The sequence below is a fragment of the Martes martes genome, assembly GCF_963455335.1.
Source record: "Martes martes genome assembly, chromosome: 13".
In the NCBI taxonomy this organism is placed as follows: Eukaryota; Metazoa; Chordata; class Mammalia; order Carnivora; family Mustelidae; genus Martes; species Martes martes.
Window position 1 is genome coordinate 62865175 of NC_137901.1, and position 15601 is coordinate 62880775.

Genomic DNA, 15601 nt, shown 5'->3' on the forward strand with positions numbered 1-15601 from the left:
TTTCTGCTCAGCGGGGAGCCTGCTTCTCCCTCTTACTGCCTGCCTCTCTGTCTGCTTGTGATCTCTCTCTCTCTGTCAAATAAACAAATAAAATCTTTAAAAAAAAAAAAAACACAGGCTTTATAACAATACTAAAGTATGCAACATCCAACAAAGTAAAGTTTACAATGTCTGGCATCCAAAGACTACCAGGCACATGAAGCAGGGACATGATCCAAAATGAGAAAAATCAATCTTGACTGATCGATCAAAACTGACCCTGAATTTATACAGATATTAAAATTAGCAGAGGACAGTAAAATGGTTATTATAACACTCTGCATTATGTTCAAAAAATTGAGTGCAAACATAGAAGACCATAAGAAAATCACAAACTTCTAAAGATGAAAAAGATGAAACATTGCAGAAGAAAAGATCTGTGAGTGTAAAGCCATAGCAATAAAAATGGTCCAAAACAAAAAAAATTCATAAGAGGAAAGAAAAAAAAATAGTGTCATACGCCATGGGACACTGCCAAGTAATGCAAAATACAAGCAATTGAAGTCGTCAAAGGGCAGGGGAGAAGAGAAAAGGAGGTGACAGGAAAAGTATTTGGAGAAATAATGGCAAAAACTTGCCCCTCTCTTATTCTTTGTGCTTCTGCTGGTGACCCCTCTGCCACTATCCTTTTCTCCTCACCCCTACCCTAATGCCTGCTGACCTCCCTACTCTGTCCACCGATGCCCACACCTTCCCACTACCTCTGTCCGCTGACCTCTTTTGCTAGCAGAACACTGGGGGCCTGTGTCTTCCAGGGCTGTGACTCGTTGCCTCTCAGAGTTCTGACCTGATCATCTTGGGCATCTCTCAGCTTTAGCCTTCAGATCACATGTAAGGAGTCAGAACTCTTTACAAATTAGGTTGGTGCAGTGGGAGGTGTATACATATAGTAGGTACACTCAAGAGAAAGAACAAAAACCCATCACCTCTTTCCATATCAGAACCCTTATCCCAGTCCTTTCACATACATAGCAAATATTTTCTCCAGATGGTTTTTCACCTTTAAATGTTATTGGTATTTTCATTTTAAGTTTAAAATTTTTGTGAAATTTAATTGTTGTTCTTTTGTATCTTAAATTTCATTAAAATTTAATTACTTTTGTAACTAATTATTTTGAACTTAGGACACTTCACCAAAGATACATGGATGGCAACTAAAATAAGTACATGAGAGTTAAGCCTCTGCCTTCGGCTCAGGTCATGATCTCAGGGTCCTGGGTTCGAGCCCCGCATCGGACTCTCTGCTCACTGGGGAGCCTGCTTCCTCCTCTCTCTGCCTGCTTGTGATCTCTGTCTGTCAAATAAATAAATAAATAAATTTTTTAAAGTACATGAAAAGATGTTCAACATCATTAGTCATTCAGAAAATACAAATGATAAATGATAAAACCACAATGATATAACAAGACATATCTATTTGAATAACTTAATATTTTTTTAGATCAGCTCCTTCTATTTATTTCCTGGAATTTCTATTTTTTGAAATCAACTTCACCACACATTTAAGTAGCTCTCTTTATTAACCTTCTGCTCTGTCTAATATACAGTTTCCCCTTTGTCCATATCCTATTTTTTTCTTTTTTTAAATTTAAATTCAATTAACCAACATATAGTACACCATTACTTTTTGATGTAGTGTTCAATGATTCATTAGTTGTATATAACACCCATTATATATACTACTGAATATTGATAAGAATGTGCAGCAACTGGGACTTTTATACATTGCTAGCAGGAAGACAAAATAGCCACTTTGATCAAGTTTGACAGTGACTTATAAAGTTAAAAATACACACCATAGGACCCATTCCTAGGTTTTTGGTTTTGTTTTATTTTTAAAGATATAAAATATTTTCATCAACACAAGACTGCCTCATGTTGCCCTTTGAAAAAATTATTGAAGTATAATTCACATAACATGGACTTAACCTACTTAAAGTGTACAATTCAGTGGTTTTTAAGAGTTACACATATGTGCAACCATCACCATAGTCACTATTAGAACATTCTGATCACCTCAAAAAGAAACTCCACAGCCTTTATTATGACCCATTCCTGTCATTCATAAGCAATCATCAATCTACTTTCTGTCTCTATAATTTGCCTATTCTGGATATTTCATATAAATGGAATCATAGGATATGTAGTATTTTGTGACTGCTTTATTTCACTTAGCATAATGTTTTGAAGGTTCAACCATGTCGTAGCGTGTATTAGTACTTCATTCCTTCTTATGGTCAGATAATATTACATTGTTTGGAATACCACATTTGGCTTATCTATTCATCTGTTAATGGACATGTGGGTTGATTTCACCTTTTTAATGATTATGTGTAATGCTGCCATCAACATTTGTGTTCACATTTTTGTATGGACGTGTTTTCATTTCTCGTGAATATATACATAGGAGTATTGCTAGGTCAAATGGTGACTCCATAATTAACTGTTTGAGGAACTTCTAGACTACCTTCCAAATGGCTGCACCACTGTACATTTGTGTTTTTTTTGTTTTATTTCGTTTTGTTTAAGATTTTATTTGTTTATTTGACAGAGAGAGATCACAAGCAGGCAGAAAAGCAGGCAGAAATGGAGGGGGAACCGTGTTCCCTGCTCAGCAGAGAGCCGGATGCGGGGCTCAATTCCAGGACCCTGAGATCATGACCTGAGCTGAAGGCAGAGGCTTTAACTTACTGAGCCACCCAGGAGCCCCACATTTTACATTTGTTATCAGCAATATATGAGGGCTCTAATTTATCCTCATTCTCACCAATGATTCTTGTTATCTGACGTTTTTATTATAGCCATCTGAGTGTGGAAAAGTATCTCCACTTGCATTTCCCTAGTGACTAAATATGGTGAGCATCTTTTAATGTACTTATCAGTCATTTAAATATCTTATTTAGAAAATGTCTTCTCAGATCTTTTGCCAATTTTTAAATTGGATTATGTCTTTATTAATGAGTTGTAAGAGTATTTTATACATTCTAATACAAGTTCCTTCTTGGATATATGATTTACAATTATTTCCTCCCATTCTGCAGGTTGTACATTTACTTTCTTGATAGTGTCTTGAAGCATAGAAGTCCTCAGTTTTGATGAAGTCCAATTTATTTTTTCATTTGTTGCTTATTCTTCTCATCTCATACCTAAGAAACTGTTGATAAATCTGAGGTTATGTAAATTTATCCCTGTGTTTTCTACTAAGAATTTTATAGCTTTGGCTCTAATATTTAAGATTTTGATCCATTTTTTATATTATCCATTCTGTGACATTTTTATTTAAATTCAATTAATTAACATGTGGTGTATTACTAGTTTCAGAGATAGAGTTCAGTGATTCGCCAGTGATGTTACCTAGTACTCATGACACATCATGTGTCCTCCGTAATGCCCATCACCCAGTCACCCACCTCCCTCCAGCAACCCTCAGTTTTATTTCCTATGATTAAGAGTTTATATGGTTTGTCTCCCTCTCTGAATTCATCTTGTTTTATATTTCCCTCCCTTCCCTATGATCCTGTTTTTTTTTATTAAATTCCACATATGATAATTCTATTTCTCTGATTGACTTATTTCACTTAGCCTAATACCCTTTGGTTCCATCCACATCATTGCAAATGACCAGATTTCATTTTTCTTGATGCCTGAGTAGTATTCCATTGTGCATCTATACCACATCTTCTTTATTCATTCATCTGTCAATGGACATCTGGGCTCTTTCCATAGTTTCTCTACTGTGGACATTGCTGCTAGAAATATTGTGGTGCAGGTGCCCCTTCAGATAATTACATTCGTATCTTTGGAGTAAATCCCTAGTAGTGCAATTGCTGGGTCATAGGGTAGCTCCGTTTTCAACTTTTTTGAGGAAGCTCCACACTGTTTTCCAGAGTGGCTGCACCAGGTTGCATTCCCACCAACAGTGTAAGAGGGTTCCCCCTGGGACACCTGGGTGGCTCAGTTGGTTAAGCATCTGCCTTCAGCTCAGATCATGATCCCAGGGTCCTGGGATCAAGACTCACATTGGGCTCCCTGCTCAACAGTGAGTCTGCTTCTCCTGTCCGTCTGCCCCACCGCCTGCTTGTTCTCTCTCTCTCTGTCTCTCTCTCAATCGCTCTCTCTCTCTCCCCCCCAACTCAAATAAGTAAATAAATAAATAAAATCTTTAAAAAATTATTTTCAACAAAGTAACTCAGTAAAGAAAAATAATATTTTCAACAAACGTTGCTGGAACAATTTGACATCCATTTGTTTAAATAATGAACTTCAGTTCATACAACATATATTTTTTTAAATCTCAAAATGGAGTAAAGACCTAAATGTAAGAGCTAAAACTATAAACTTTCTAAGAGAAAACATATGAGGAAACCTTAGTAACTGGGGGTTCTTAACAATAACACAAAAGCATGAAATATGACAAGAAATATAAAACATATGTCATTAACATTAAAACATTGGAGTGAAGTAAAGGAAGATAAAGAGTAAGAAGAACCAGGAACCTATCTTTCCACCTAGATGAAAATTGTACTGGTAGAAACTGTCTGATAAGTATACTGGAATTCAAGTTTATTTGAATGATTGCCACTACCGAGGGAAAGCTTGGCTGGTAAATTACAGTACATTTTTATTAATTTCCATTTCAGCACAGTAATGGCTACCCATCTTCTTTCCACCAAGCCTATGGCAAGCAGCCATAATCTTGGTTCCTGGTGTGGCGTTCTGGAACCACTGTGGGCAAGAAGGACCTTGTCCCCAAATATTAGTGATTGTTATTGCCACTGTGAACAATAAGGACTTTGTCCTCAAATACTGGTATTTGGTATTCTGATTTTTTTATTTTATTTTTTCAGTGTTCCAAGATTTATTGTTTATGCATCACACCCAATGCTCCATGCAATATGTGCCTTCTTTAATACCACCAGACTAACCCATCCCCCTTCTACCCTTCCTTCCAAAACCCTCGGTTTGTTTCTCTGATTTTTGAATGATTTTGACCACTGAGATGCAGGTCCAGAGGCTGACCACTGTTGTTTTAACTTGCACCAATTGAAATTCCTTCCAGGGGATTTAAAGGAACATCCCTTGGGGTATTTTTTCTGTTTTTCTTTTTACAAAACTTTTTCCCCCTTTGAGAGTCAGACATTTAAGGATGATGATGTTCAAAATCTAACAAGTGTACAGGGGAATTTAGAAAACCTCTATGCATGCCCAAGGAAACAAAGTCTCAGAAAAGACAAGAGAAGATCTCAGGTTTTCATCTCAAGCTGATCTCAAGCAAAGACACCCTTGAACAACTGAAAAAAAAAAAAAAAAAAAAAGAAGAGCAGATTCTGGGGAAGGGGAACAATCTGATTCCAGAGTTAAAACATTATGAAATTCAAATGTCCAGTTTTGAACAACAAAAAAAATCACAAACATACAAAAGCAAATATTTGTCCCATTTAAAGGAACAAAATAAATTGCAATGAACTGTCCTTGAGGAACCCCAGACATCAGACTTAGTAGATAAAACATTAAAAAACAATTTTCTTAAAGATGCTCAAAGAGCTAAAGGAAAACATGGAAAAAGACAGGAAAATGATGTACGAACAAAATGAGAATATCAATAAAGAGGTAGAATTTATTTTTTAAAAGGAATTCTTGGAGAAGGGAGTTGAGGGAAATTGGAAGGGGAGGTGAACCATGAGAGACTATGGACTCTGAAAAACAACCTGAGGGTTTTGAAGGGGCGGGGTGGGAGGGTGGGGGAACCAGGTGGTGGGTATTAGGGAGGGCACAGATTGCATGGAGCACTGGGTGTGGTGAAAAAACAATGAATACTGTTACGCTGAAAATAAATAAAAAATTTAATTTAAAAAAAAAGGAATTCTTGAACTGAAAAGTACAATAAGTGACATAAAAATTCACTAGAATGTTTTAAAAGCATATTGGAGCAAGCAGAAGAAAGAACTGGCAAATTTTAAGATAAGACCATTGACATTATAAAGTCTGAGGAACAAAAAGAAAAAGAAATGGAGAAAAGTGAACAGAACCTAAATGACCTGTAGGACACTATTAAACAGTCCAACACGAATATGTCTTGTGGGAATTGCATAAGTAGAAAATAGTGAGTAGAAAGAACATGTGAGGAAGTGATGGCTGAGAACTCCCCAAATTTGATGTAAGACACGAATCTACAAATCCAGGAAACTCAACAAATTCTAACGAGGATAAACAAACCAACAAGAAACCCACACCAAGACACATTATAGTCAAACTATGAAAAGCCAAGACAATCTTGAAAGCAGCAACAGAAAAGCAACTCCTCACAAGAAGGTTATCAACCAATTTATCATGAGAAATCTTGGAGGCCAGAATGCACTGCGCTGATATATTCAAAGTGTTTAAAGGAAAAAAAAAAATCCACTATGATTTCTATATCTACCCAAGCTATCCTCCAAAAATAAGGGAGAAATTAAGACATTCTCAGATAAACAAAAACAGACAGAGTGTTTTACCACTAGAGCTGTTCCACAAGAAATGCTAAAGGGAATCCTTCAAATTGAAATGAAAGGATGCTATCCAGAAAATCAAAACTATATGTGTTCATTCAATTTTATCTTGTAATTCCATTTCTTCATTTTCCACATTATTTAAAAGACAAGTGCATAAAAATTACTAATCTATGGCATTGAGCACCAAAAATATAAATACGTTATTTGTGACATCAGAAACTAAAAAAAGGGAGAATTAGCTGTATAGGAAGAGAGTTTTTGTATGACACTGAGTTTAAGTTAGTATAAATTCAAATTAGATTGTTTTAACTTTAGGATATTAAATTTAATCCTCATGGTAATTACCAAAAAAAGTATACAACATACACAAAAGGAAATAAGGAAATAAAAACTTTTTTATTATTATGTTATGTTAGTCACCATACAGTACATCATTAATTTTTGATGTAGTGTTCCAAGATTCATAGTTTGCATATAACACCCAGTGCTCCATGCATTATGTGCCCTCCTCAATACTCATCACTGGGCTAACCAAAAACTTTACTACAGAAATTATTAACTAAACACAAAAAGACAGTAATGGAGAGAATGAGGTATACAAAAAGCCTATGAGGAATATAAGAAAGCAATAGCACAATAATAGAATTCCTTCCTTATTAGTTACTACTTTATGTAACTAAATTAAACCCACTAGTCAAATGACAGTCATTAACAATGGATTAAAACACATGATCCAACTATATGCTTCCTATAAGTGTTCACTTTCAATCCAAAAACTCAAATAGGTTGAAAGTGAAAGGACAGAAAAGGAAATTCCATGCAAATAATAAATAAAAGAGAGTTACAATGATTATACCAATATCAGACAAAAAGATTTTAAATTTAAAAAATTATAAGGATATTATACGTTAATAAAAGGTTTATAGAAAGAAGATATACCATTATCAAACCTAATAACAAACCCTCAAAATACATGAAACAAAACTGACAGTATTGAAGGAGGACATAGTTCTACAGTCATGGGTGGGGACTTCAATAGCTAACTTTACAATAATACATAGAACAACCAGACAGATTATAAGAAGGAAATAAAACAGTTGAACACAAGAAACCAACTAGACCTAACAGACATTCTTCTCAAGAGCACATGGGAAATTCTCTAGGATAGACCATAAATTACATCATAAAACACATCTCAATAGATCTCTTAAAACAGATATCATACAAAGTATTTTCACTTACAAGAGGATGCAGTTACAAACCAATGGCAAAAAGAGAAAATTTTCACATATATGTGGAAATTAAACAATACATTCTTAAATAACAAATCATGAGGGAATAAAAAAAATACTTAGAGTCAACTGAAAAAGAAAACACAACATACCAAAACATATGGAATGCCACAAAAGCAGTCCTCAAAGGAAATTTATAGTTGTAAATATCTACTCCAAAAAGGAAGAAAGATCTCAAATCAATAACCTAACTTCTCAACTTAGGGTATTAGAAAAAGCAGCATAAAAAGAATCCAAGGCTAATAGAAGAAATGAAATAATAAAGATTAGAATGAATTTTAAATAGAGAATAGGAAAATAATAGAGAAAACTAATGAAACCAAAAGTTGGTTATTTGAAAAGTTCAACAAAACTAACAAAACTTTAGGGTGAAAGTAAGATCCAATCATTAAACTGGGACATTACTACCAACCTTACAGAGACTTAAAAATTATAAGTATGTAACCATAAACAATTGTATGTCAACAGATTATATAATCTGTTTATACATCTGATTATATAATCTGATTATATATCTGTTAGATAACCTGACTCAAGAAGAAATAGAAAATCTCAACAGACCTATAATAAGTAAAGATTTAAGAAATATTAAAACCTCCCAAATTCCACAATGAGTGAAATCATATGGTTTTTGTCTTTCTCTGATTAATTTTGCTTACCGTGATACTCTCTAGCTCCATCCATGTCATTGCAAATGACAAGATTTTGTTCTTTTTTATGGCAGGTAATATTTCATTGTGTATGTATACTGTATCTTCTTTATCCATTCATCAGTTCATGGACACTTAGGCTGTTTCCATTATATGGCTATTGTAGCTAATTCTGCTGTATACAACATGGTGAATATATCCCTTCAAATTAGTATTTTTGTATTCTTTGGGTAAATACCTAGCAGTACAATTGCTGGAATCATATGGCAGATCTATTTTTAACTCCTTGAGGAACCTCTGTACTGTTTTCCAGAGTGACTACACCAGTTTGCATTCCCACCAACAGTGCAAGAGGGTTCCCCTTTCTCTGCATTCTCACCAACATTTGTTGTTTCCCCTCTTGTTAATTTTAGCCATTCTGACAGGTGTGAAGTGATATCTCATTATAGTTTTAACTTGTATTTCCCTGGTGGTGAACGATGTTGAGCATCTTTTCATGTGTCTGCTGGCCATCTGTACATCTTCTTTGGGAAAATGTCTATTCATGTCATCTGCCCATTTTTGAATTGAATTATTTGATTTTTAGTTGTTGAGTTTTATAAGTTTTTTTATATATTTTGGACACTAGTCCTTATCAGATATGTCATTTACAACTTTCTTCTCCCATCCTGTAGGTTGCCTTTTAGTTTTGTTGATTGTTTCCTTCACTGTGCAGAAGCTTATAATTTTGATGAAGTTCCAATACTTAAGTTTTGCTTTTGTTTCCCTTGCCTCAGGAGACATATCTAGCAAGAAGTTGCTATGGCTGATGTCAAAGAGGTTACTGCCTGTGTTCTCCTCTAGAATTTTAATGGTTTCCTGTCTCACAATTAAATGTTTAATCCATTTTGAATTTATTTTCTGTATGATGTGAGAAAGTGGTCCAGTTTCATTCTTTTGCTTGTTGCTGTCCAGTTTTCCCAACACTATTTGTTGTAGAGACTGTCTTTTTTTCATTGGATATTCTCTTCTTCTTTATCGAAGACTACTTGATATAGTTTTGGGTTCATTGCTGGCTTTTTCTCTTCTGTTCCATTGATCTTTGTGTCTACTTTTGTGCTGGTACCATACTGACTTGATCACTACAGCTTTGTAATATAACTTAAAGTTTGGAATTGCAATGCTTCCAGATTTTCTTTTTTCTTTCTTCTTCTTTTTTTTAATTTCAAGAGTTTTTGTAAAGATTTTTATGTATTTATTTGTCAGAGAGAGAGAGATACCACAAGCAGTGGAAGAGGCAGACAGAGCAGGCAGAGGGAAAAGCAAGCTCCCTGCTGAGCAAGGAGCTGGATGCTGGACTCAATCCCAGGACCCTGGATTGACTTGAGCCGAAGGCAGATGCTCAGCTGACCGAGCCACCCAGGCATCCTGAGTTTCAAGTTTTTATTTAAATTCTATTTCTATTCTATTAGTTAACATATAGTGTAAAATTAGTTTCAGGTATAGAATTTAGTGACTCATCACTTACATACTCAATGCTCATGAAAAGTGCTCTCCTTAATACCCATCACCTATTTAACCCATCCCCACATCCACCTTCCCTCCAGCAACCCTCAGTTTGTTCTCTATAATTAAGAGTCTGTTTTATGGGGGCTCCTGGGTAGCTCAGTGTGTTGAGCCTCTGCCTTCAGCTCAGGTCGTGGTCTCAGGGTCCTGGGATCGAGCTCCGCATTGGGCTCTCTGCTCATCAGAGAGCCTGCTTCCCCCTCTCTCTCTGCCTGTCTCTCTCTGTGATCTCTCTCTCTTTCTCTCTCTCTCTCTCTCTCTCTGTCAAATAAATAAATTTTTTAAAAAGAGAGCCTGTTTTATGGTTTGCCTCTTCCTCCCCATGTTCATTTGTTTTGTTTCTTAAATTTCACATATGAGTGAAATCATATGGTATTTGTCTTTCTCTGATTGATTTATTTTGTTTACCATTATACTCTCTGGCTCCATCCACATTTTTGCAAATGGCAAGGTTTCATTCTTTTTTTATGGCTGAGTAAATACATAAAATATATATCTTGTATATATATTATAATAAAGTTTAAAATATATATAAATCAAATTTAAATATATATATAAATTATCCATTCATTAGTTGATGGACATTTGGGCTCTTTCCATAATTTGCTATTGTTAATAATCCTGTTATAAATATTGAGGTACATATATCCCTTCAAATCAGCATTTTTGCATCCTTTGGGTAAATAACTTAATAGTGCCATTGCTGGATTGTAAGATAGTTCTATTTTTAATTTTTTGAGAAACTTCCATGCTGTTTTCCAGAATGGCTGCACCAGTTTGCATTCCCACCAACAGTATAAGAGAATTTCCCTATCTCTGCATCCTCTCCAACATCATAGGGGATAAAAGAGAAGGGCAAACCGAGAAACACACTCTTCACTCTAGAGAACAAACTCATGGTTACCAGAGCGGCAGATGGATTAAATAGGTGATAGGGATTAATTAAGGAGTGCACTTGTGATGAGCACCAGGTTTTGTACGTAAGTGTTGAATCACCAAATTGTACACCTGAAAATAACTTACATTTTATGTTAACTAATTCAAATAAAAACTGAAAAAGAAAAAATAACGGTAATTTAAAACCTCCCAACAAAGAAAAGTACTGGACCAGATGGCCTTACTAGTGAATTCTACCAAACATTTTACAAAGAATTAACAAAAATCTTTCTTAAGGGGCACCTGGGAGGCTCAGTCATTAAGCAGCTGCCTTCAGCTCAGGTCATGATCCTAGGATCCTGGGATTGAGCCCCCACATTGGGCTCCCTACTCAGCGGGAAGCCTGCTTCTCCCTCTCCCCTCCCCCTGCTTGTGTTCTTTCTCTCACTGTGTCTCTCTGTGTCAAATAAACAAAATCTTTTTAAAAAATCTTCTTTAAATTTTTCCCCCAAAATTGGGGTGCCCAGGTAGCTCAGTCGGTTGGGGGTCTACCTTTGGCTTGCATCGTGGTCTCAGGATCCTGGGGTCAAGCCCCCTGTTGGCTCCCTCATCAGTGAGAAGCCTGTTTCTCCTTCTCCCTCTCCCTCTGCCACTCCCCATACCTGTGTGCTCTTGCTCTCTGTCAAATAAATATTAAAAATCTTTTTAAAAATTAATTAATTAATTTAAAATTTCCCCCCAAAATGGAAGAAGCAGTACCACTTCCTAACTCACTCTTTGAGGCTAGCCTTACCTTGATACCATACCCAAATAAATATATCACAAGAAAAGAAAATTATAGACCAATATACATTGCTCATATAGATGCAAGAACCCTCAACAAAATATTACCAAATCAAGTCCAGCAGCATGATCAAGTGGAATTTATTCAAGGAATGCAAAAGTGGGTGATGATAAGATTCTATCAATATAATATATACTTTAATAGAAAAAGGGGGAAAGCCCCAGCTGATGCAGAAAACATATTTGACAAAATCCAACACTCTCTCATGATAAAAAAAAAAACTTAGAAAACTAAGAATAGAAGGAAAATTACTCAATATGATATAGGGTTTCATTAAAAACCCATAATTAATGTAATACTCAACGGAAACTGAGAGATTTTCCCCCTAAATCAGAAACAAGTTCAGGATGCCTTCTTCCACCACTGTTACCCACATTGTAAAGGATGTTCTAGCCAGCGCTATTAAACAAGAAAAATAAATGAAAACATCCAAACTGAAAGGAAAGGGTACCACTATATTTGCACATGACATAATCCTATATATAGAAAATACCAAGTAACCCACAAGAAAGCTACTAAAGCAAATAAATTTAGCAAAGCTGCAGGGCATGAAACCAACTCTGAAAAACCTGTTGTGCTTATAGTACACCAGGAATAAACAATCCAAAAAGAAAATAAGAAATTCTATTTCTAATAGCATCCCCCCAAATTAATATTTAGGAATAAATTTAATTATGGAGGTGAAAAATTTGTATGTTGAAAAACACAAAATGTGCTGAATCTGTAAAACACTTTAACTAGCATTGACATCGTAACAATATTAAGATTTTTCATCTATGAACATGGGTTTTTTTCCTAATTATTTATGTGTTCTCTAATTTCCTTTAGCAATGTTCTTATAGTATTCAATGCACCAGTCTATTACCTCCTTTGTTATTCTTCAGTGTTTTTTTTTCTTGTTGATATTATTGTAAGTGGAATTATTTTCTCTCTTTTTAAAAAGATTTACTAATTTGAGAGAGAGAAGGAGAGAGAATGGGGGGGAGGGACAAAGGGAGAATCTCAAGCAGACTCACCACTGAGCACGGAGCCTGATGCAGGGCCTGATCCCACAACTCTGAGATCATGACCCAACCGAAAATCAAGAGTCAGACCAACTGAGCCATGCAGTTGCTTCTGGAACTATTTTCTTTTCTTTTCTTTCTTTTTTAAAAAGGTTTTATTTATGTATTTGTTAGAGACAGAGAGAGAGTCAGCAAAAGCTGGAAAAGTGGCAGGCAGAGGGAGAAGCAGGCTCCCCACAGAGCAAGGAACCCAATGTGGGACTCCATCCCAGGACCCTGGGATCATGACATGAACAGAAGGTAGATGCTTAACCAACTGAGCCACCCAGGCATCCCTGAAATGGTCTTCTTTAGTTCTTCTTCAGATTTTTCAGTGTTAGTGGGTAGAAATGTAATTAATTTGTTTACTGATTTTGTACGCTGCTATTTTGATGAATTTATTTATTAGTTATAATAGTTTTTGTCCAATCTTTAGGGTTTTCTACATATGAGATCATGTCACCTACAGAGATACTTTTCTTTCTTTCTCTCTAATTTGGATACAATAGAATATCATTCAATGAAAGGAATGAAACTTTGAAATATGCTATAACAAGGACCTCCAAACACTATGCTAAATTTATTATTATTTTTAAAGATTTATTTAGTTACTTTAGAGAGAGAGAGAGAGAAGAGTGTGTATAAGCACAGGGGTGGGGAGAGAGAGAGAATCCCAAGCAGACTCCTCATTGAGCACAATGTGGGGTTTTATCTCTCAACCCTGAGATCATTACCTGACCTGAAACCAAGAGTCAGAGGCTTAACTGACTGAGCCACCCAGGCTGTTGGCCCCAATCTTCAAAGCAGTGATTTCCACAATAGCCAAACAGTGGAAAGAGCCAAGATGTCCATCAACAGATGAAGGGATACAGAAGATGTGGTATATATATATACACGATGGAATATTACTCAGCTATCAGAAAGGATAAATACTTACCATTTACATTGACATGGATGGAACTAGAGAGTATTATGCTGAGCAAAATAAGTCAATCAGATTAGGACAATTATCATACGGTTTCACTCATGTGTGGAATATAAGAAACAGGGCAGAGGACCGTAGGGGAAGGGAGGGAACAGAATGAGAACTCATCAGAGAGGGAGAAAAACCATGAGAGATTCTTACTATAGGAAAAAAACTGAGGTTTTCTGGAGGGGAGGTGGGCAGGGGGATGGGCATTAAGGAGGGCACATGATGTGATGAGCACTGGGTGTTATATGCAACTGATAAACTGTTGAACACTACATCTAAACTAATGATGTACTGTAAGTTGGCTAATTGAATTTAAGAAGAAAAAAAAAAGCTTCAGGGTTTTTCTCCTCCCTCCCTTCCCCCTCCTCCTCTCCTTCACCTTCACCTTCTCCCTCTCATTACTCACTCCGGGGCAAAAGAGCTACCAAGTCATGAGGACACTCTGACACTCTTTGGAGAGGCCCATGTGGAGAAACTGAGGCTTCCAGCCAACAGCCAGTAAGGAACTGAGGCCTGCTAACACCCACATGAATTAACCTTTGGCTCCTGATGACCCTTCCAATCATTGTGATGTGAAAATGTTGGGGTCCAGGAGCAAATGGTCAAGAAAGAATTCTTGAGTCATCTTTGGTGCAAAAAGTGTGGTTTAATTAAAGCACAGGGACAGGACCCACCCATGGGCAGAAAGAACGGCCCTGGGATAGTGATGAGTGGCTGATTATATACTTCCAAGTTGGGTGGGGGTTAGGGATAAGTCTCTGAGGAATTTGGAAGCAAAGTTTCCAAGACCTTGAGGGGCTAGCTCTTGTTAGGATGAGGTCATTTAAGGTCTAGTAAAACTTTAGTCATGACACCCTTCAGATGTATATCAGTGGGCCAGATGCTTAGAGGATGACTGCCAACATGTATTTGGTCAGGAGAGGGGGAGGTGGGTAAAGATAAAGGAAGTTTCCAAAGGAATTTTCATATGTTAAAGTAGACTTACAGGATCCTGAAGGTCAGGCTAATGTCAAGCTAAGGGTTTTTTTTACCTTTAGCAAAACATTAACATTGAGGCAGTTGAGTTCCTGGAGAAAGGCAGTTGAGTTCCTGCCTGTCCCAAGTACTTGTCAATGGGCTGTAAGATATAAGGAAGTTTAATTTTTTTTCTTTGTTTTCCACATCAGTTGCAGCTCCTGCTGACAGCTTGACTACAATCTCATGAGAGATCGTGAGGCAGTCTCACTCAGATTATTACAAAAAAATTCAAGATTTTTGTACAGATTTTGCTATAAAAATTGTATGCGGTAATAAATATTTGTTGTTTTAAAGTGCAAAAATGGGGAAATTTTTTATGCAGCCATACAAAATACAATTGAATACTCACTGAATTTTCACAAAAGGAAAACACTCATATAATCAACACTCAGAATAAGAAGCAGAACAGTAACATCATGCCTGATGTACCCTGCCTTCTCTCTCCAGTCACAAAACCCACCCGAACTACAAACGACAACAAAACCCCAAAAGTACCAAGTTATTTTTTTTTTTTGGTTAAGATTTATTTATTTCTTTATTTGACACAGAGGGAGAGAGAGAGAGAGAGAGATCACAAGTAGGCAGAGTGGTAGGCAGAGGCAGAGGGAGAAGCAGGCTCCCTGCCAAGCAAGGAGCCCGATGCAGGACTGGATCCCAGGACACTGGGATCATGACCTGAGCTGAAGGCAGCCGCTCAACTGACTGAGCCACCCGGGCGTCCCAGTATCAAGTTACTTTTTATACATAAATTAGTTTCGACTATTTTTGTTCCTTAAATGAATGACATCATAAATATGTCCTCTTTTGTGTCTGATTTCTTTTACTCAACAT